Source organism: Triturus cristatus, chromosome 4_1 (assembly GCF_964204655.1).
Source record: "Triturus cristatus chromosome 4_1, aTriCri1.1, whole genome shotgun sequence".
In the NCBI taxonomy this organism is placed as follows: domain Eukaryota; kingdom Metazoa; phylum Chordata; class Amphibia; order Caudata; family Salamandridae; genus Triturus; species Triturus cristatus.
The window spans coordinates 1,268,184,150-1,268,207,048 of record NC_140585.1 but is presented as its reverse complement, the minus strand read 5'-3'; the positions used below and the strand labels follow the sequence as shown (position 1 = coordinate 1,268,207,048).

The 22,899-nt window shown below is 45.5% G+C and overlaps 1 protein-coding gene across 3 annotated transcripts in view; it reads left to right on the top strand.

The window, feature by feature from the left end:
• The window catches only part of LOC146856562 (uncharacterized), a 511,781-nt gene that overhangs the window by 212,403 nt on the left and 276,479 nt on the right, over positions 1–22,899 (top strand). The window lies entirely within an intron of this gene.

Below are 22,899 nucleotides of genomic sequence, written 5' to 3'. Positions count from 1 at the left end.
CTCTTTCAAACCCCTGCACTCTTGCCCTTTACAGTTTCCCTTGTGGAAGGTGACCTTCCTCATAGTAAATGTCCCTCAGATGCATCATTGAGCTGCAGGCACTTAGCCTGCAAGTGCCCTTCATTCAGTTTGACCGGGACATGGTTGTTTCTCAGAAATAATCTGAAATTCCACCCCAGGCTAGTATCCCAGTTATACCTCAATTAGGCTACCAGTTATACTTCAATTAGGCTACACAGCTCCCAGTCTTCTTTCTGCGGCCTGATTTTGTAGCAAAGAGAGTCTGTCATACCCTAGTTATTAAACTGGCTCTTATGTACTATTTTGATAAACACAAAACCCTTCTAGAAGACTAACCAGATCTTTCTGTTTGTGAATCCCCACAAAAGCCTGCCCATTTCAGTTTGGCATTGTTATGCAGACCTGCTAGACATCCTGAAATCTCACACCCTGGGCACACTCCAGCTATAAAAAAAAACAAGCATTTGCAATGCAATAGGTCTTGCATTTACGCAAGTTTAAGCTATGGGCATTGTAGATGACAATGCCTTTTATTTAGGTTTTAAAAACAAAAATAAAAGGCATTGTCGTTTGCAATGTCAATAGTTCAAACTCGCGTAAATGCGAGACCTATTGCATTGCAAATTCTTGTTTACTAAAGTGGTCACTTCAGGGTTTTTCCAGAATCGATGTGTTTTGAAAACATTCGCTAATCCTTTTCCAAACAAATATGATCATGCACTGCTGGCCAGGGATGAAAAAAGAGGTGACCCTTATACAGAATAAATCTAATGTGCCTGGGGACTTGTTTATGTACGTTGGGTACAGGAATTAAGATATGGTACCAAGAGCCTGGTTGTCGAAGATACAGAAGTAAGCTACTAGGTAAAAGGTCACCTGTGCAAAACCATTCTGTCGTGTGGATGGGACAAAATGTATGTAATCGGTATGTGCATGATGGGACTAACCTAAAGAACATAACACGCCTTACCTACCAGTGGGGCTGTAATGCCCCTCGTGAATTTATATAGTGCACTGGTCTGAGAATCGGCACTCGTGGCACCCCACTGTGCGCCTTTGTTTTCATCTGAATCAATCTGATGTTACCCAGAGGCCAGTATTTCGTCCCGTCTTCAGAGTGTGGCCCAGTCGACTGTCTAGAGGTGTACTTGGAGTGCACCATCCACCCTGCCCTGCCAGGTTTCCTTCCCACCAAGTCCAACAAGGGCCAGATCTCCGCGTTTTTGGATTTAAAAGCCAAAAAAGCGGTGATAATATCGCCCTGTTGCCAATGTGGCGCTAAAATGCATTAGCGCATGTTAGCAGCCGTATTCCACACGCCTTGCATTGCATCTGTAATGAGATACAAAGTAGGCATTCCCTGCCAAAGCTAACAGGAAAATATCACTAACTGTCCTTCGCCGTATTTACAAGACCGCCCAGGACACACGTAGCGTTACAAAAAGCCGTCCTAACCGCGGTTATTGCCAGGAATTAACGTGTAAGAAAATCCTGACTTGCCTATAAGTCACATGGGAGGTGGATTGTACGGCTCAATCCACATCTCCCTATTAACAAGGATTCCCCTTACGCTGCTGGTGTATCTCTGGATTTCCAGTGATAAACCCGTATTTTGCCGCTATCGCCGGATTTTTGATCGCTATGGAGATATGCATTGATAACACGATATCTGAGCGATTGAATCCAGCGATAGCCGGCGTTGTGCAAAGTCACGCTAAGCAGGAAATGCGATGATTATAGCATTTCCTTGATGATATGCCCCAAAGTTTCTTTCTGTGCATATTTTTTACTTTTTTACTCCTTTCTTTCGGCCCATCAGGCCGTCATTGTTTTTTGTCGTGAATACATTTCTATAAAATCACCCAATAATCATGTGTTCAAATGTGTTCTTTGTGCTGTGATTAATTACATTTATTATTTGCTATACAAAAACATTGCTTCGTTAACGCCTTCCACATCATTTCGTTTACTCTGAAGCCCCGCCACAAGTGCAGCCATTTACAAGTAAAAGCCTAACTCAAACTTTGAGGCCCTTAATTCCAGCTTGGGCAGTAAAATAAGTGGCAGTAATTGCATATCCGCGTGGTGTAGTAATTAGCAAATGTGCAATTACTGCACCAGTCTTATTTTCGGCCCTTGGAAAAGGCACCTTGTGCCCTATTCCAATGTGAGCAAATTGGAAATCTGTCCTTTTTGCCCTTAAGATTAATTTGGAAAAGATCTTGCTGGAAAATTTCGTGGGGTGCACGTTGTGCATGAGAATTTGAACCCTGAATCGGGCACAAACAGGAACTAGGTCTTGATTTGAGATTTGTGCAAAATTTACGATTTCTTGACTCAAATGCGAGCTTCTGTGGTTTATGACGGATTGAATTTAAGCGAATGAGATGCCAGAGGTCACAACGAGGGACAGGAAATCCCCAACCAGTGAATGCCCTCCAGTGACAAGCCATTCAGATGGACTAGTGTGCCTGGATGGAAATGCCACTGCAATCCACAGGATCTAGTAGTAACTGCTTGATGTAAAGATGAATATCCTGTGTGATTGGGGGGGCCCCCCATGGCACCCAGCATGAAACAGGCAGGGAGAAGATGCTGAATCTCCATTCTTGGCAAATTGAGATCTGCCTCTCAAAAAAAGAGACCATAAATGTAGGACCAGCCACTTCGAACACCATGCAAGCAGAGAAGAGGTACAGCAGAGCCTCGTGGTCCGCCATGTCACTTCTCCCAGAGATCCGCAGCAACTAAGAAGACATCCCCACCACCAGAGCCACATTAAATTTAGGGTGTTGTCCGTCCACTGAGGGGTGGCCAGTGCTTACTGCAGCGAAGCCAGATTACACTAGATAATGGTTGCTAATAAGCACTTGCTGCTGACATGCTACAACTTTTTTGATCACTTTATCCAAAATTGATCCATGTGTTATTGAACGGTGGGTAATTCCTAAGGTCAAATCACCTGCTTCCAAGTTGGAGTTTTAGGCAATGGCAGAAACAAACGACTCCTATTCTCCAGGCCCTGCAGTCACTTCCTGCCTCCTTCTCCAGCACATCTTCTTCAGAATGGCAGCCATGAGCATGGCGCCTTCCACCCAACAGTTACCAACTACTTGAAGGACAAATTCTATTGTTATGAGTCTACTATTAGCCTAGGCTCCACCTCAGCCCTTCACTCCCACAACCTGCATTTCAATTGGGTGATGAAGGGCAGCAAGCCCTTTCAGTGACCAATGGCCACATCTGGAATACTCTTCCTGTCTCACTATGATGCCACCAGAATCATGAGCACTGCGGAAAATCCCCACAATAGAACTGTTTTGGGCAGGGCTTTAAGTGAGGCCATGAGGCATCACAGGGAACTTGGCCGACTGAGCCCTCCAATCCCAGGTTCCATGGAGTTCCACCGCTAAAGTGTCTCAGCTCTGAGTTCTTCTCAAATCCAAGCATCTTGAAGCCATGTAGGCACCCACACCGCTCTTCAATCGCCCTCCTCCTCTCTTTCTCAGGCTTCCTGGTGTGTAGCACCAGTCCTGCAGCAAGTGACACTGACAGAAGCAAGTTTCCAGCAGGCCACTGCCTATGGAAGTCACTCAGGGCTCGCCATTACTGACTGGTACTGTGTTTTGCTTGCCCTTTGGTACAGCTGGCACTGCCCTTGCTACCCCTGCCTTGGGCTCGCATCCACAAATCTGAGTCTGTTGAAACTATACGGGCGAGACAAGGGTGCTATATGGGGAGACACTGTGCTGTCACCAGGGGTCAAAGGGCATGTGATGCCACTTCCACTATACCTGGCATTTGTGTGATTTAACTTGTATGCCACTTCCTTTGGAAGTCTGGTAGGATGGGGCAGTGGGGCTCTGTCCACTGTAGTCTGCTTCTGCCCCAGTCTGCCAGACTTTCATAGGTCACCTGGATATTTCCTGAACTCCCAGTGGAGCAATCCTCTCCCACAGCGCTCCATCCTCGCCGTCGAGCCCACAGCGCCCACCTGGCCCCTCTCCACGCTCACTTGGCGCCCAATTCTGCTAGTCTTCCTGTTGCTCTGACTGGCAAGGAGGAGGAGAGATGAGGTAATGTCTCCCCTGAGCCACCAACTTGGACTCAGTGACTGCACCGCTCTGAACCTCACTCACCCTGCCCTCCAGGTCTTTCTATGTCTCAACCCACCTCCAACTCGGACCTCAAGCGGACCCTCGAGACCAGCCGGGACACCAACGTCGACGATTAAATCCCGCAGTCCAACAACTACCTTTTCCTCACCATTTTCAGCTGCTTCTGCCCAGCCTACCCCATCAATATCGTGGCCTTCGTCTTCTCGATCATGGTGAGTGTGTGACTGGTGCTCTTTGTAATGACCGCCCGTCGTGAAGTTTATTGTGAATGGCGCATCCGTTTTTTATTTCCTTTTACTGTTACACAAACACCGGAACTAAACTGAGAATGAACAGGTGTATTTTTGTGGAAAAGTTGAGACTTCCGCGTTTAGCCTCAAGGAGCGACGCAGAACTTTTTGCAGCATCTTTTGTCCATTTGGACACATTAATGGGCGGGAAAGGACTCTAGCTAGATATATTCGGCGTAAAAATGTTGCTAAAAGCGGTCTCCGGGCTGAAAGGGGAGCCGTTCATATGGTGCTCCGAGCTTGTGACTGGCAGAACTCCTAATTGGTATGTCAGATGGTCACTGGGGCAGCTCGAGTTGCTTCAATCCTCGACTCCCCAGCTCAGTGCCAGCCACGCATGCCCAACCCACGAGAAAGCTGAGTGCTACAGACATCTGAAGTGTGCGCGGCGAGGCTGACAGTGGAGCGTGCGTGCCAGGGTGGGCATGGGGCGTGCGTGCACGGAGCGACAGAGCGCACGTACCCTGGGTGGGCGACTGAGGGGCGCGTGGCCCCGGGGCGAGGAGTGAAGGCTTGTGCTCCAGGCATGTGCCTGAGTGCATGCCAGGGGCCAATAGTTATACTTGTGACAGGGAGGCACATGATGTCATAAGTGGATTGAGTGTCGATACGAAGGAGAGTGGCTGGATTTGCCATTTGGAAAGACCGCGCCAGGGAGAGTGTATGTACCAAGGAGAATGGTAATGTGTGTACCCAGCGGGCATGGCTATGGGTCCGCGTACCCAGGGAGGACACTGGATGCGCGTCAGCGGAGAAAAAGACCAAAGGCGATGGGAGTGTGTATTTCTGGGTTTAGAAGACCTGCGCGTGCCACCGGCAAGAACGCACATCATTAGCGATAGATGACTGTTCGTACAAGTGAGCGTGTGCCTGGGTGCCAGTGGAGTAACATAGTGGTAGGTCCCTGCAGAATGGGTCTCCGAAGGGTTCCCGAGACTCCCAAATGTCACAGAAATTCATACGCCTCTGGTTGAAAAGGGCTCACAGGTGTGGTCCTCTGCAACGAAAAACGATTGTAGTTCCCTGAGCAAACTGAATATATAAAACTTCAATTACAGTTCATAGGAGTTATTTTCGAATCACAGATTAGTGTGTTTATGGATGAGGGCCTTGTCCGATCTGCATCTTCCTTTATAGTCTCTAATTACGACTTTGGCATTTATCCTTAGGAGACTTGTTTAAACAGTAGGCGCCTTATTGTCCAGATCAAAAGTAATCCAAGTCCATTTATGACTTTTGCAGAACAAATTATTTATTTCATCAGGTCATAAAAGAACAGCCTTCATTCGATCATAAAAAAGAAGCCAACACGTGTTTCGTCTAAGGATGATATTCCATAAGACTTCCTCAGGGCTGTAATAAACAGATATACAGCACAATTATTAATTGCATTCCTCTCAACAAAGCAAGTTAGAGGTCCCCACCTAGCAGGGAAGAACAACCCGTGTTCGTGTAAACATCAGAAAAAGTTAGATACCAAAGTGTGACAGGAAATGTGATCAATACACCCAAACCACCTTAGTCACACTCAGTTATTCAAAACCGAAGGGGACAAAAAGAGGGAGAAACACCAAGGCTGGTGTCAAACGTCCGAGATATTAGAGTCACCAAAACAAGCAAGACAACTACACCATGTGTCAATTAAGAATCAACCCAAAATATCTAGATGCAAATATCGTAGAGCACTCACCCTAGTTCCAAAATATCAATAGCATTAACCGGAAATAACAATTCGGGTGGCCGCAGTCATACCAGCCAACCCTAACTAGATAATATTTACCAAAAACGTTTGTTGCCTAAGAAAGAAAGAAAAAAAGAAAAGCATATGCGTGTAATTTTTTATATAAGTAAAGACCGTCAATCCACAAACATCTAATTTGTAGCAACAGCAGCATTTAGTTCAATAAAAAGCAGTAACGAGAAGTATTTGTAAGTTATCTTAGAGTAAGAAGAGGGGAAGAGAATCATACGGACATCTCGACAGTAATGTGTCCGACCTTATCATACAGTTTAAAACGAAAGGTATATATCAAAACCTAATAGCTAAAATGCCTCTCTTACCTCTAAGTTCGAAGCACCGAGTACGGTCTTATTCTGCCATACTCAATTGGCGTCTTGCAAATGCGCCATGTTATTCCATGTGTTTATAAAACGCGAGTGCTCTACCAAAATAAAAGAGGGACTGAAAAAATTATCAGCCATTCTAATGATAACCTAAACCAATGCCATCTTGGAAAGGGTTATAGGAACCGCAGCCATAATTAGCTGGTATCCAACATTAACATATTACAATTTTTATATTTAGAAAGATAATAAAATTGAGTCCAAAGTAAGCAAACCCGCTATTTAAAGGGACAAATCTACGCGTCCCTAGATTGCTAAAATCAACCTATATTGCCTATAGCATTTATTTAAAATGGTCTATCACGTAACAAATCGCCGGTAACCTTATTAGATTGCCGTATTTTGTACTAAGCAGCAAAAACCCAACCAACGTCCAATGATAGTGCTATGTGGCAATCTAAACATAACCGCTCGGTAAGGAACGTAGGCTTAGTGAGATAAGAGATAAAGGATAGAATCCAATTGCGATAGTAATAAGGAAGAGAATAGGGGGAGGGATAAGCCATAGAGTGTAGAGAGATACTAAGTTATTGGCTCAAGATATAACCAGGGTGACTTAATAAGAATGTTCAAAAACAGTACAGAAATCATACGGAGTAACAATATATTTCACATTGAATAATTGGTAGCAGTCATGACAATCATATTAGTTATACATATAGTTGAAACAGACTAATGCACAATACTTGAAGCTGTCAATAATAGACATATGTCCCATAATGTTCCTATTGGTGTTTACATTAAGTTACAGCACATCCAAAAGGATAATCGTACAATTGGGGTAATACAATCGGACCGTCGAACAGCCCAAAAAGTATTGTAGCTCCGAATCAACGTTGAGCCCTAGTTCGACAGCTCGTAATTTTAGAATCCATTTCGCCTCACATTGGCGGACCCTGAGTTCTCTGTTACCCCCACGATTGTCAGGCAACACGTTTTCAATACCATGAAAGGAAAAAGAGAAGGAAGAACTCCCTTTTTGGCTTAAACAGTCTTTTGCATGGTTTGCCAGGGGATCCCTGAGATCAACATTTTTAAGGGCTCTAAAGTGTTCAGACATCCTTTCTTTAAGACATTTAATGGTACTCCCAATGTATACTTTTAAACACTTAAAGCGGATAGCATATACCACAAATTTAGTCGAACAGTCAATGTGTTGAAAGATTTTATATGTGGCAGATCCATTATAATCAAATTCCTTGATATTGTGGATGCACATGCTACAGTGTCCACATTTAAAGGACCCTATATTTTGTTTGTGCAACCAGGAGTGTTCAGTTTTAGTGCCTCTAGGATAGCTCGGACTGATCAGATTGCGAATGGTCGCACCTCTCCTGTAAACAATGCTAGGTTTACTACTCAAATGAGCGCCTAGTGTAGGGTCCGAGGTTAATAGGTGCCAATGTTTATTAAGGATATTGTAGATCTTATGAGACTTGGGATGATAGTCCGTTACCAACTTGAGATGTTGAGTTTTATTAGCCTTAACTTTAGTTTTCTGTTTCAAAGTGTCATTTCTACAGAGTTTCAATGATCTTTGTTTGGCTTGATTAACAATATCCTTATTATAGCCTCTTTCCAGAAATCGTTGTTCCATATCATTTACACAGCTAAGGAAATCATCCTCCCTACTGTTTGTCCGTGCCCTGAACATTTCCCCATAGGGTATGGCGTTTACTTGTGACTTGGGGTGCGCACTCGTGGCAAATAGAGTAGAATTACAGGAGGTACTTTTTCTGTATAGTCTGCTATTGATTTTTTCATCTGCCACAAAAAGCTCAGTGTCTAAAAAGACTATCTTTTCCCGACTTGATGACATAGTGAAGGACATGTTAAATGAGTTCATATTCATATATTCAAAGAAGTCCTGCAACTGTAACTCATTACCAGTCCATACAATAGGACAGTCGTCTATATACCTGCCATAGTAGATTATAAATTCCTGCCATTTGGCACCATTAGGACCCCAGAGGTGTAACATCTCAAACATCCCCATAAACAAACATGCCAGGGACGGTGCAAATTTTGAACCCATTGCTACTCCGCACTTCTGTCTGTACCACTCATTGTTAAACAAAAAAACATTGTGTTCCAAAATCAATCGTGACATATGTATCAGCATATCCGAATGTTCCAACAGTTCCACCGGACGTTTATACAAAAAGTATTCCAGTGCCTGCAACCCCTGTTTATGTTGAATATTTGTGTACAAGGACACCACGTCTAGGGTTACTAATATCATAGAGGCATCCCAAGTAAGATCCATTAACACATTAAGAATGTGTTTAGTGTCTCTGATATAGGAGGCTAAATTCAAAACATATGGTTGCAGAAATAAATCTACAAATTCAGATATTTTTTCCATGGGCCCTCCTATACCAGAGACAATCGGTCTTCCCGGTGGTCTAGAGGCATCTTTGTGGATTTTTGGGAGCGTGTAGAGGCAAGGGAAGCGAGGCTTTGCAATCCTTAAATAGACGAGTTCGTCATCATTAAGTAAACCCTTGGTATGCCATTTGGTGAGTTCTGAGTTGACTAATCGTGTTATGTCAAAAATCGGATTAGTATTCAGTTTAAGAGCTGACTCACTATTTCAGCCTCATAGTCAGATCTTTCCATAATAACCATGTTACCACCTTTATCGGCCTCTCTAATTATGATTTTATCGTTAGAACGTAACAATTTGAGAGCCAACTGTTCACCTTTAGTGAGATTATTGATGGTGGATTGACTATCGCTTTTATTCCTTATAGTGTCCTCAAATTTCTTCAGCTCACCGATAACAATTCTATGAAAAACTTCAATGTTGTTACCACTAGGAAGTTGCGGTGTCCATCTAGTTTTGGGTTTCAGGCCACTGTCAACACTAGCGTCAGTACTATATTCTAGTTCTTCCAATACCTGACCCAATGTCACAGGATCCTCTTCATTCTCCGTGATTGATAAAAGTAACAGTGTCTCTAATGTTTTGGATAGATTGATTGCCCACACTTAATGTTGTGTTTGGTTCATTGGGTTTATTAGCAGAATCTGTACCAATTTTTTTTTTCAATTTTAGATTGCGAACAAACTTATACAAGTCTATTTTGACATTTGTCATATCACATTTGGGGGTAGGGCAAAAACCCATCCCCTTGCCCAAAACAGACACCATATCCTGTGACAAGATTGAGTTGGACAGATTTATCACTTGAATGCCGGGGTTTGGTATAGAGGTTACTACTTGCCCCTGTTCCATGACCGAGTGTGCATACCTTCTCTCATTCTTGGACCTGATTCCCCCCCTGGACCCTCTCTTGGTCCTCGACGTTATTCTCTGGGTAGAATATTTGGCTCTTTGTTGCCCATCCTGATTCTTTGAATTTCGCGTAAAAAAGAACCACCTGCAGCGGCGTGCGTGCCCGTGTCTAAAGCATAAGCAGGACCGCATGAGCCAGTGGGGGTGACCAGGTGGGAAAGAGCTCTGCGTGTCCTGCTGTAAAGAACTGTAAAACAGATGGTGGAAAATACCGCGCCACGGACGATATAAAAGCACCGTGTGCTCGAACGGTAAGAGCGTCTCCTGGGAGAGGAAGGGGCTGTGTGTCCCAGCCTGCCAAGAGGCAGAGAACTGCTGATTCCCGAGCGGCATCTGATAATGACTGTATATGCCGGTGTATCAGGGCGTGCGTGCCGAGGTGAGAAGTGCTGCGTGCCACGCCTAGGAGTTTGTGAATGTGCTAGGGGACGGCGTGCAGTCAGGGTGAGAAGTGATGCCGCGCTACCTACGCCTGGGAGTTTGTGTATGTGCTAGGGGTATAAGAGTGTGGCACCAGGGTGAAAAGTTGAGCCTGCACTGCGCCAGGGAGCTAGTGTAAGCCCTAGGAGTAAGGGCGTGTGCGCCGTAGGCAGATCTGCATGGCTTGGAGTAACGAGCGCTCGCCATGACGTTTTTGTTCGCCTTTTTCTGCCGTCCCACTTGGACGGCCTCGCCTGCTAAAAGGTTTCTTATCTTTATGGGGCCATGTGTTTGGCCCCATAAAGACACTGATTCAATACCTGCATTTCGGATCATAAAGATCCCTTAAAGCTAACGATAAAGTATACTGTCTTCTGAAGAACTACTGTGTGGTGTCCTTCTGTCCGAGAGTGCAAGCGTGTGCGATCCTAAGTATGAGACCATCCCAGGAAGGGTCTCCCCGCCCTTGCTCGGCCTAACTCTGGGAGAGGTGGGTCAACGGGTGGTCAGGAACGTATTCCGAAACCCCCCCCCGAGAACGCCTTTCCAACAACACCTAAGCGTGAAAGGTGATAGGATGCGGCATAATGCCGCCACTACAATGGGCATAATACAAACACAAGCGTTTGATAAACGAAGTGTGTTTTCACTCGCCACCCCCGCGTGTGTGGTGGGAAAACTGTTCACCACAGTTCAGTGAACACGAACGCATGTAGATATGAACAATCTAGAACTCTATATACAACAATGTGTGGTATATTTTTTCTTTTCTTTTTCTCTTCCTAGATGGAGTGAGACTAATTTGTCTTGAAAAATCAATAAGGAGCGCTAGCTGCCCTTATAACAAGTAGTATAGGGAAATTCTCTTTATTACTCATACCAGGGAGCACATTACACCACCCTGAAGAAAGTCCAGCACCCTTTGAGGCTTACAAGGACTGAAACTTGTTGGCTATAGGGTCTTGGGACCATAATATCCCTACTGACCCTTACTTTGTATTTTATTATCACCCCCAGCAGATCCAAGAATAAAGGGAAACTGGGATCTGTTGGTGGGCTTTTAATCTTTGTCCCCCTGGCCAAAAATATCTTCATAAGAGCTCCCTGAAAGACGGTTGAGCCCACCCTGACTTCTAGGCGTCGGGTGTCCCTATGATGAAGCATGACACCACTAGGGTGTGTGAGGGAATATAAAACAAAAGGATTTGCCTCCTTCTCCACTCAATAGTGGTGCCCTATAGTGACTTCACGTAGGGATCTCCACACTATCAGAATTCCAGGATTGTTCAAATGGATCCAACCACTCATTAGCGAGTCGGTAGTGGGGAGTACTTTGTGGTAAAGCAGTGTTAAAACACGGGAGGGTGCACTCCCCTCTTTAGTTCCTCTCGGCCCCCCCGTAAGTCTGGAAGCTTCTTCTACTTACATTGTGCATTACGATGGCAGGTACCCCCAGCCCTAAGTGCCCCAGCTGCAGTGATATCTGCATGTGCGCTATGATCTGTGCCTATCTCATGAACTCCAGTCTCCTTAGACCGGGTTTGGGCCCCCGAATCATTACAATCAGGAGATGTAAGGCTACTGCCTGTACCTGGAGTTAAGTAGCACAAGTGCGATGGTGACCGCATACCATGTATTTAGTGATCAGTAGGGTAAACCTCTAACTTGTGCCACTAGAGTGGTGCCCCCTCGCCCACTGTGGTAAAAAAAATCCACTGCTGTGTGCTTAAATTTACCCTTAGCCTGCATGGAGTTGTGTGCAGTGCAAGGATGTACGTGTGCCTTAGAGATGGTATGGTGCATGAGAAATAGTGCGAGCAGTCGCATGTGTGTACAAGGATGTATGTGTACCTGAGAGATGTTGCGGTGCAGGAGAAATGCGCAATCAGTTGAGTGTGTGGGAAAGGATATACACATGCTAGTGTGAGCAGCTGCTTGTGCATGTTAGGATGAGCATGTGCCTGCTGGAAGGTACAGCACCTAGGAGATAGCACTTGATTTTGTAGGAGCGCGCTTGTATGCATGTGTGACCAGAAAGATGCATAGTACATTGCAGACTGCCCATCTGAATGCACGTGTGGGCAGAAGTATATGTGCGCTGGTGACTAGCACAAGACTCTGAAGACTCTGGTTTCCGTTTTGGGAGACTCAGAGGTCATTGGAGAAACCGGGAGAAGTGGATGTTTCCCCTAGACAGATTTGTGGATAACTGCTCTTTTGAGAGCTGGGTGGGGCACATTTTGGAGTAAGGAAGACCCAGGCTCATCGTGCACTACAATAGAAGTTCTTTGATTCTAAAAGGTGGTCCCTGGTCGAAGTGGCCAGAGCACATCTAAGCAAAATGGGTCTGATAAGAGAATCATTAAGAGTAGGGCTGGGGAGCTTCTTTGGTAACCTTTTGAAGCAGATATCACTGAGGCTGACATACAGGTGTGAACCTCTAGTCACTCTATTGGCCTTTGGGGCTATCAAAATTGGAGACTGTCCTGCTGTGATAGACTACTCGATGGAGAAAGAGCAATTCAAAGCAGTGGACACTTCAAAGTGAGCAACCCCCAATGAACAGACTTCAAATACAGAAACACTAAATCACATATGTCTGGAAATGGATTATCGGATGGGGAGCTTGAGACTCCCAAATTGTCAATCTGAAGGTGTATATCAGCGTGGAGAAGCTCCGCACAAGTTCTGCCTGTAGTGATGAGACTGGGAACTAAGGGTTCTGACAGTCTCCATGCTGGGTGAGGGGACATCACCCATGAGGATCAAGCACATTCGCCTGTAGCACCAGCTTCTGCCTGACCCAAGGCCAGTGGCCCCTTGAGGTCAAAGAGATTACTTGAAGTGGGAGAAGTCCCATGGGGATCCCGGGAGGGGGAGTGTGAGATTCTGGTCCGTCTGGACCACAACACCCATCAGTCTGTCGACCCATGTCCCAAAGTCCACAGCCTCCTTGCCAGGTGGGGGGACCACGGTGGTAAATAAGGGTTACCCTCCTTGATGCTGCACTGTAAGAGACCGAGTTTGTTGCCTGATATGTCGCTTTGACCACAAGAGGGCTGTCGCCTTGTTTGTTCCGCCCACCATCCCTGTATGCTAGATGGGTCCTTGGTGAAGAGAGGATGCTGTTACCTTGTATGTGCTGTTGCAACCCTACCTGCATGTCAGGAGGAAGAGGACCGTCGCCTGACCCTACATCCAGCAAAGAAGAAGCTACAGGCTGTGACCCATGGTGAGCAAGAACTGTCTGGGAACATCTGAGACATTCCCCAAGATCTGAGGAGAGACTTACTAAATCAGAGAAGCACAGAGGATGGCAGCTTCCTGCTGTCTGGTCACAGCCATCTACCAAGGGGCACCTGGAGACTCCGAACCACCACTCTGCGATATTGACAAACAAGCCACCAGGCCCTGGGAATCTTGCTCTGAATTGACGTGCTCCATTACTCCAACACTTGGTTCTTGGCAAAGAGCCCCATAATACTTCTGAGACTTGAGAACTTTAACGGGGCCTAGCTTGAATGTCGCCATATATGTATGGGGATATCCATTAGCCATAAACCGGGAAGCGGAAATGAAAAGCTGACCCGGGAACACTAGTGGGCTTGCCTCAAGAAGGCTCTGTATATTATTTGCAGTGTGTTGAACTGTACTTTGTGTTCGTATATAAATACAATTTTTTACATAAAAGTAAGTATTTGACCGGGCGATCTTTGTATTAACCGAAATAAAGTTAATACTTGTCTGGTTAAACATTTATTGAGTTTACTGGATGTATTTTGAGGTGTATCTGCTCGCCTTACACCTACCTTCTCCCCAAGAAGTCTGACTGCTCGACTCTGCTTCTATTGAGAATCAAGTGCGAAAGTGGTAAGTTGGACGTGGCCCTCTCTACAGAGTCCCATCGAAACATTTGGTCTTTTACCCTCTACTTTTTGCTGAATTAGTTTTTGTTGGCCTTAGAACTCTGTGCACTTTACCACTGCTAACCTGCACTAAAGTTCTTGTGGTCACTCCCATAAATATGGTTTGATTGGCATATACCTAATTGGTATATTTAATTTACTTGTAAGTCCCTTGTAAAGTGGTATACCATATACCCAAGGCCTGTAAATGAAATGCTACCAGTGGGCCTACAGCACTTATTGTGTCACCCACCTATGTAGCGCTCTAAAATGTGTCCCAGGCCTCCCATTGCAGCCTGAATGCAGTGTCACACGCCATGTTGACTTGGCATTTAAACCCCCTTTCCAAGGCTAAAACTTTGCTTTTATTACATATACGTCATCCCTAAGGTAGACCTTAGTTAGCCCATAGGGCAGGGTGCTCTGTATTTAAAAGGTTGGAAATGTACTTTTAGGTTTTACATGTCCTGGTAGTAAAAAACTCCCAAAATGTGTTTTCCACTACTGTGAGGCTTACACCTCCCATAGGATAAAATTGGGGATTCCTTAGTAACTTTAATAAGCTGAAATTCCTACTTGAGAGGAGGTATATAGTCCTGTTTGGTACCAATGGACCTTTAATGATAAACCCTCAGTAATGGTAAAGTTTGATTTTTCATAACAATTTTGGAAAGGCCATTTTTTTTTTTTAAGTTGGCATTTTCCTGCACTTAGCCCGCTGTGCCTGCAGCCTGTCTTGGGACATATAACTGGGTGTAGCTGACAGACGTGAATTTCTTCCAGGCAGCCCCACAATAAAAGGTTGTGCCTTAATGGGCCATATGGGAGGGAATGGTGCAGCTGAGCACAGCCACACTTGCACCTGAATAGGCTGTGTCACCACACAAAAGGCTTAATGACCCTGTAATGTCACGGCAGCCAGCTTGGAGCCAGGGCAGTGGAGTCAAGAAATTCCATGCACTTCAAGGAACCTTTCCAAAAACTTCTCCCAACTTCCAGAAGAAGGGCACCAGAGTATAAAAATAGGATCTTCAGACCTCTCTTCCGTTCACTACTGGACCCGCAGAAGGACTCTCAAAAGACTGCCTGCTGCTGTGACCTCCTGTGCACTCTACAAGACTGCTGCTGTAGCTGGAAGGACTGTTTTTTTGTTGCCTGGTGCCTGCCTTAAACCCTCAAAGGTCAGCCCAGCTGTTGAGCCCTGCATCTTCAACCTGCACCCTGTGCAGTAGAGGTGACTCCAAGCGTTAATTTGCTGGCCTACTGTTCACAACCACAGGGGCATAACCGGCTCCCACCATCTTGAACCTGCACCAGAACCCAACCTGATTAAGTTCTGAACACCCCCCCTCCCCCCCACTCCCCCTCCCCCAAGAGGTCACATCCTCTCCTGGACCCTTGGTTGTGATGGTAAATGTGCTCAGATGGCCAATTTCCAAAACTGAGGCCTTATATAAAATTTGGCCAAAAAGTGCTCTGAGAACTAGGAGAAGACAGGGACCAACCTGTTCGCCGACCACCCAAGGTGCATTGCCGGTCAGATTGACTTTGCTTCTCCCACTACGTTCTTCTCCACAACAGCAAATCCGTTTCAGCTGACCTTCACCAAAGGTGGTCAATCAATCAATCCGTATTTGTAAAGCGTGAACTACTCACCTTTACGGGTCTCAAGGCGCTGGTGGCCATCGTGGAAATTAAGTGAGCTATTGCCCAGAGTCACATGGTGCTGAGCTGCCACCAGAGCCGGGGATCGAACCCTGTGCTCCGAAGTCAGCTGCCCTGGCTGCTGCACCACAGCACACCTCTCCACTCTCTGACCTCACGGAACTGTCTTTGGTTATAGCCCTTTGCCTCGTCCCACTGGAGATTTTGACTTTCATTTCGGCGACAAGGTGCGAAGGTAAAAATCTACACCGCGGTTTCCCTCTAGCTGTCTGACAACAACCCTCCCTCCTCGGTCACTCCTGCAGCCTTGCTCTGCTGAACTTCTACCTTCTCAGGCATTTTTCTTTAAGAATTTTTCTAAGTCTGAAGGTGAGCGCTGACTGGTCCTAATCGTTCGTTCGTTATTAGATTTAAAAAAAAACAGTTACAATAATTGTTTCCTTAATACGCCCTTGGGCAATTGTAATTCATAAAATTTTGCCTCTACGGTATATAATCAATTACTCGATAAATCAAATACAATACGATATTCAGTACATTTAAAACATAGAGGGAAATGTAAGTTCCTGGTAGAGAAATGAAAAAGTGAAAATGTTAGGAAAATAAAAGTAGATATTTAGAACTTTCTACTTAGATTTTAGACATGGAATAAAGTGCAAATGCTATAAAAGTGCATATAGGTACTTGAAGCAACATGTAGAGTATGCAAAAAAAGTGCATATATCTGAAACGCTCTGCATGGATTTTGAGCAAAGAATAAATTGCAAATGCAAGTACTGTGCATAGAAGTGCTTAAAGGAGCACATGAAGATGGCAGCATTCGAAATTCATGCCTTTTTCTTTCCTTAATAAATTGACGGCAAATAAATATCTGCTAACACTAAAAAACAATTTTCTGTGAAGTATCTGTTTCTAGGACTCTTGTCGCAATAGAGCAAGACCTAATTCCCAAGTTCCGACAAATGGGTCTAATCCATCTTTACCTTGAGGTGGCATAAACTGAGCATAAAAAATAGTATATGGGAATAATTTTCTAGTGCATTGGGTTGGTAAAGGGGACAGTAGTCGTCATTAGCATCACTATTTGTGCAACCCCATTTTGCTGTCTTAAAATGTACGTGCAAAACGCCGTAGCGAAACTTCATGTTTAGGGATTTTGCCAATTGTGGCTGGCCTTCGTCCAGATATTGCTCGAATAAAAGAGTGGTTTTATAAGGATGAACTGAGATGTCAACCTGCCTGTATCTGAACTATGGGAGACACCATTTTGCCTATATGCCCAGAATGTGGTTTTCAGGATCTCAAGAAAGAAAAAGCCATGTGTAGAGCTAGTGAGAGGAAATTGAGGAAAACTAAGCTGGAGGGAGATAAACTGGCCTATAAAACAGCACATAGAGCCTATTTAAAAAGTTGCAACACAGCAAGAAGAGAACATTTAGGCATCCGAATCTCGGAAGCGAAGAGCTCCTCTAAGGAGCTCTTTAAGATCCTTAAGGAGTTCACCAACCCCAGAGCTAACAATCCTTCCCTCCCGCCTTCGCGAAGGCTTTGCAATGACTTAGCTAATTATTTTAAACAGAAGATCGACAAAATTTACAGCTCCTTTAGTGCGGAAGAGGTTGCGAAGGGGGTAGTCCCACCCCGGGATGACACCTTATTACCCAGTCTTGACTCTTTCGCAGCCATTACCGCGGAGCAAGTAGTGTCCTTATTAGCTCACATGAAATCAGATTCCCTGTTAGACCTGGCTCCTCCGTTTATTATTTTAGAACTTGCTCGGGTCCTGTCTTCTTCGCTTTTGGAAGTCTGTAATATATCCCTAGCCACAGCCACATTCCCTCTTAAGTGGAAGAAGGCGCACATTAAACCTCTGAAAAAAGCACTAGCTGACCCTGCAAACTTGCAAAACTACAGACCGATTTCTCTTCTCACATGCTGCTCTAAAATTATTGAGGCATTGATCAATAAACCACTCTCGGGATATTTGGAGCAAAATAATCTACTTGATCCCTCCCAGTTGGGCTTCCGGGCATGTCATAGCACCGAGTCTGCTTTGTCTGAAGTAACTGACAAAATAAGGATGTCACTGGATAAGGGGACTCCCACGATGTTACAACTTCTTGACCTGTCAGCAGCTTTCGACACCATCTCTCATAGAATCCTTCTGGACAGGCTACGAGAGATTGGTGTCAGAGAAATGGCCTTAAACTGGCTGCAAAGTTTTCTGCCCAACAGAACACAATGTGTCCAATTGGACACATTTTGTGTCGCAGACTACGTTAGTGGACTAGGGGGTCCCTCAGGGATCCATCTTAAGTCCTACCTTGTTCAATATCTATGTGGCTCCTCTGGGTACCATCATTAGATCATGCGGTTTTGAGACTATCTCGTATGCGGACGACACCCAGGTGATAGTCCCTATTGAGACAGATCACGCGGTGACCAGAGCAAAGTTTAAGACCTGTATGATAAATAATAGCCACATGGATGAGTAAGAACTTCCTTCAGCTTAACTCCAATAAAATGGAGATCCTGCTGTTTGGGAAAGATGAGGAACTGTGGACCACTGACTGGTGGCCTGTAGAACTCTGGGAAGCTTCTATACCAAAAAAGCAGGGGAGGAACCTGGGCATCATAATCTATGCTAAACCTTCCATGGAGGAGCATGTGAAGACTATCTCGGGCACCTGCTTTGGCATAATGCGGATGCTGAGAAATATCTTCCCTTGGATTCCCCTTGCGGCCAGAAAGGCCCTCATACAGGCGCTTTTAATCAGTAGACTAGATTATGGAAATTCGCTATTAGTAGGTACAAGGGAAGACTTACTATCAAGGCTCCTAGTAGTCCAAAATACAGCAGCGCATCTTGCTCTTAACAAACCTGTACGCACCCCGTCACTACCTCTCTTGCGACAACGGCACTGGCTCCCTATCAGGAAGAGAGCAGTCATTAAGCTCCGATGTATAGTGTTTTAAGTACTTCAGGGGAAGGGCCCCACATACCTAATGAAGAAACTAAAACCTTACATCCATGTGCTTCAATTGTGACAGAGTAATCGGAAACTGCCCTGCATGCGGGTAATCAGGAAAGCTAAAATGGGTGGTCGTGCCTTTTCCCATCTAGCCCCCACCCACTGGAACAGACTGCCAGATGACATTCAAGCCTCTTCCAATCTAGCACAGTTTAGGAAACAAATGAAACCTGGATGTTTAAATGATAACTTTCAATCTGTAGTCTGCTACCCAGGCGCCGAGAGATCCCCCGTGAGGATGATTTGTTGCGCCATACAAATCCTAATAATAATTTTTCGAAGATGGTGTGAATAAACTAGGCGCTTCCCAATAGTTGTTCAACCCAAGTTTGCAAAACCAAGGATGCCCATGCTTGACCCACTGAGGGCAAGCACACTGTTCAAGCCTTAAGATCTCTTCTAGCCCTTCTTTATAACTTGTAAGTTCTAGGGTGGTCCACAAACGCACCCAGAATAACAGTGGTCTCAGTATAGCCTGATGGTCTATTTGCTTCATATTCTAATCTATGATAATGGGGATCATGGGTGTGCGTATAGGGAGACGTTGCAGCATTCTAAAAAAACGTTTTCTTACCCCTCAAATGTATTCCTGCAAGTAGCCCCCAAGTTCTGTATCAGAGGGTTGCGGATTGTGCCCTGTATTTGGAAACTTCGAGTGTAGGAGACACTCCCTTGGTTATGCTATTCTGGTGTGTTTTTTAATACAGGTGAAAATTTTGGGAGCAGAATAGTCTTACTTTTTTGCAGATGTGGGTACCAGGTCAATTTAGTGTCTAGTGTGATACCTAAGTAGCTAAAATTCGGCACATATTCTAGCTTCTGTTTGTGAATAAGGGTGGGCGTAGTGCTCCGCTCCGCCCATGGAGTGTACTTGGTGCTGCCTGCTTCGTGGTCCACGAAGTAGGCGTAGTAGGCAGCACTACGCACACGGCGCGGCGGAGCAGAGCTGCCCGCCACCCGCCTCCCGCCCACCCTCATTTTAAAATAATTTAAATTATTTTAAAGTAAGAAAATGCCTTACCTGAGGTGCGGCGTCCGGGGGCTCCCTCTTCCTGGTTCAACCGCAACTTCTTCCTCACAAATGCGCATGCGCGGACGACTGCGCATTTCTCGCGAGCGAGATGGAGCGAGAGATACGGAGGGACAGATACGGAGGGAGAGATACAGAGCGAGAGAGAGATGGAGGGAGAGAGATACAGAGCGAGAGAGAGATGGAGGGAGAGAGATACAGAGCGAGAGAGAGATGGAGGGAGAGAGATACAGAGAGAGAGAGATGGAGGAAGCAGGCGCGGTGCGTCCATGAGGGCGTTGGGGCGTTGCCCCCCCGCCCGCAGCTCCCTTCTCGGTGTCTCTGAACTTAGTTTACTTAAGTTCAGAGACGCCGAGGGTGGGGAGAACTGACCATGCATGTCAGTCAGCATGACGTCGGACCGTGGGCGGTCCGGCGTCATGTTGACTGACATGCATTGTCAGACAAGCCAGGGAAAGGCAGCACAAGTGCGCAGGAGTGGGCATGGAGAGTAATTTTTAGCCCGTGCCCAGTCATGCGTACTTGTGTTTTTACTGCCTTGTGCATGCCCATTAGGAGCCCCTCAGTCTCCTAATGGGCAGGCGGCGGGCGTAGCGTAAGCTGTGCCCTCAGCCAATCCTGGCGCTGCAGCAGCGCCAGGATTGGCTGAGGGGTTGCCACTCCAGTGCTGACGTGGTGTTCCGGTTTGAAGGGGGCAGAGGTGCCAACGCGGACCAGGAGCAGAGGCGGTCAGGTAAGTTTTTGTTTTTATTTTAATTCAGTTCTCCCGCTGCTGGTGGTAGGGTTGGGGTGGTGTTTAGGGTTAGGTGGTAGAATTGGGGTGGTGTTTAGGGTTTAGGGTTGAAATGTGCTAGGGTTCCCGGAGTCTAGGGCTCAGGGCCCGATTCAGGTTCATGCATAATGGTGTTGGGAAAGTTTTTGGGTGGTTTTGCAAAATTCCATCCAGATTTGGCTGATATTGGGGTGTTTTTGTGGGTTTGCGGGGGGCTTGTGTTTGGGTGAAAAGTCGTACCACTTCCAGTGGATTGATTTGTGTACTTCTTGCTGAGATTCTTTGCAATGGCTGGAACTAGTGTCCCAGTGAGTTTGAAGATGATCGAAGTAGTGGAAGTGCGAAAAAAGAGCATTTTTTGTGAAGGCCCAGATTGCAATGTTATCCAATGGGCGGTGTTGGGGTGCCTGGAGAAGTGTTTTTTAGGGGGTTCCAGTGGATTGACTTGAACGGGGCTGCTGTGAGTGGCAGGGAGGTGGAATTGATGGGTGTGCAGGAAGTTTGGGAGGAATCGATCGATGGGAAGGGTGTTTTTTGGCAAAGTCGAGGAAGGGAAAGAGCTGCCATAGGAGCCCATGGAGAGGGGAAGGTGTGTTTTGGGCCTAGTTTCAGAGTGCGTTTTGACGCGACTTTAGGCCTTTAGGAGCTGGCGGTAATGCACATGTTTGGGATGATAATTTAGGGTGTTCTAGGTTTTTGGGAATGGGTTTAGGGGTGTGGGAGCAATGGTGGGAAGGTCTAGTTTGTGTGAAAAAGAGCAGTTTGGTTGTAGTTGAAGGGGAAAGGGTAATTCGGCCCTGTTTTCTAGGTGTATTTTGTGCCATTGGCGAAGAGTGCCTGTACTGGGTAATTACAGGTGTGCGGGATACGAATAAGCTAGAGCGATAGAAATAAACAGATAGCGGTTGGAGAGAGAGAGAGGTGAGGAGAGGTAGAGGCGAGGATAAACAGAAGCGTGTGCACCACACCAGGCTTGGCAGCTCTATCTCCCACCTTTACGCCGAAGTGGTAAGCTAGCGTCCAGGTTATGTTACGGGGCACTCCTCCAGCACTTTTACGCCCCGCCATTTTCAAATGTCACCAGCCGCCCCTGGGAGGGAGAGAGATGGAGAGAGATACAGAGCGAGATTCCGAGGGAGAGGGATGGAAAAGGGAGAGGGATGGAAAAGGGAGAGGGATGGAAAAGGGAGAAGGAGAGGGATGTAGAGGGAGAGGGATGTAGAGGGAGAGGGATGTAGAGGGAGATACGAGGGAGGGAGATACAGATATAGATAGAGAGATGGAGTTACATGGAGCACTAGCTAGAGAGAGATTGATAGAGATCTATAGAGGGATTGAGAAAGAGAGATATCAATAGAGAGATAGTGATAGTGAAAGAGATATATCAATTTACATATGGAGATATAGATAGATATAGATAGAGATGGAGATATAGAGAGAGTGACAGCGGGATAGAGATATAGAGATATACTGAGAGACAGAGGGATAGAGATACAGAGAGAGGGGTAGACCGATATACAGAGATATAGATATATAGGGATCTAGAGAGATATAGAGGGATAGAGATATAGAGGGATAGAGATATAGAGGGATAGAGATATAGAGGGATAGAGATATAGAGGGATAGAGATATAGAGGGATAGAGATATAGAGGGATAGAGATATAGAGGGATAGAGATATAGAGGGATAGAGATATAGAGGGATAGAGATATAGAGGGATAGAGAAATAGAGGGATAGAGATATATAATATTTTGTCTAAAACGTAGACTTACAGGGGGCGTAAATTACATACTTATTTTTGACTGTTTTTACAATTGCTAGACTGTTTTTTAGCATGCACTGCAACACTGGATTGCAGTGCAACAGGTCAGTGGGCCGAAATATCTGTTTTAAACACTGAAGTCTATTACATACCTCATCCTCCAATGGTTTGAAAGGATGACGTGTCTTGTGCATCCGCTGAACCTTCTGTGGTCATTGATGTTGTTCAGTCTGAGTATCTTGAAGGGGGAAAAGAAGATCCTAAGCATAAAAATAGCTCTGTGTTAGTTACACTGTGTAACTATGGTTCATGGTATATTCAGTAGTACAAACCAATGTTTGTAAGGGAAGAGTCATTGAGATAGAAATAGGATCCCAACTTCTTGATTAAAGAATTTTGTCTACAGTCCATAGCAGAGGACGTTTAGGGGTGTTGTTTCACATGTCATAAATTTAACATA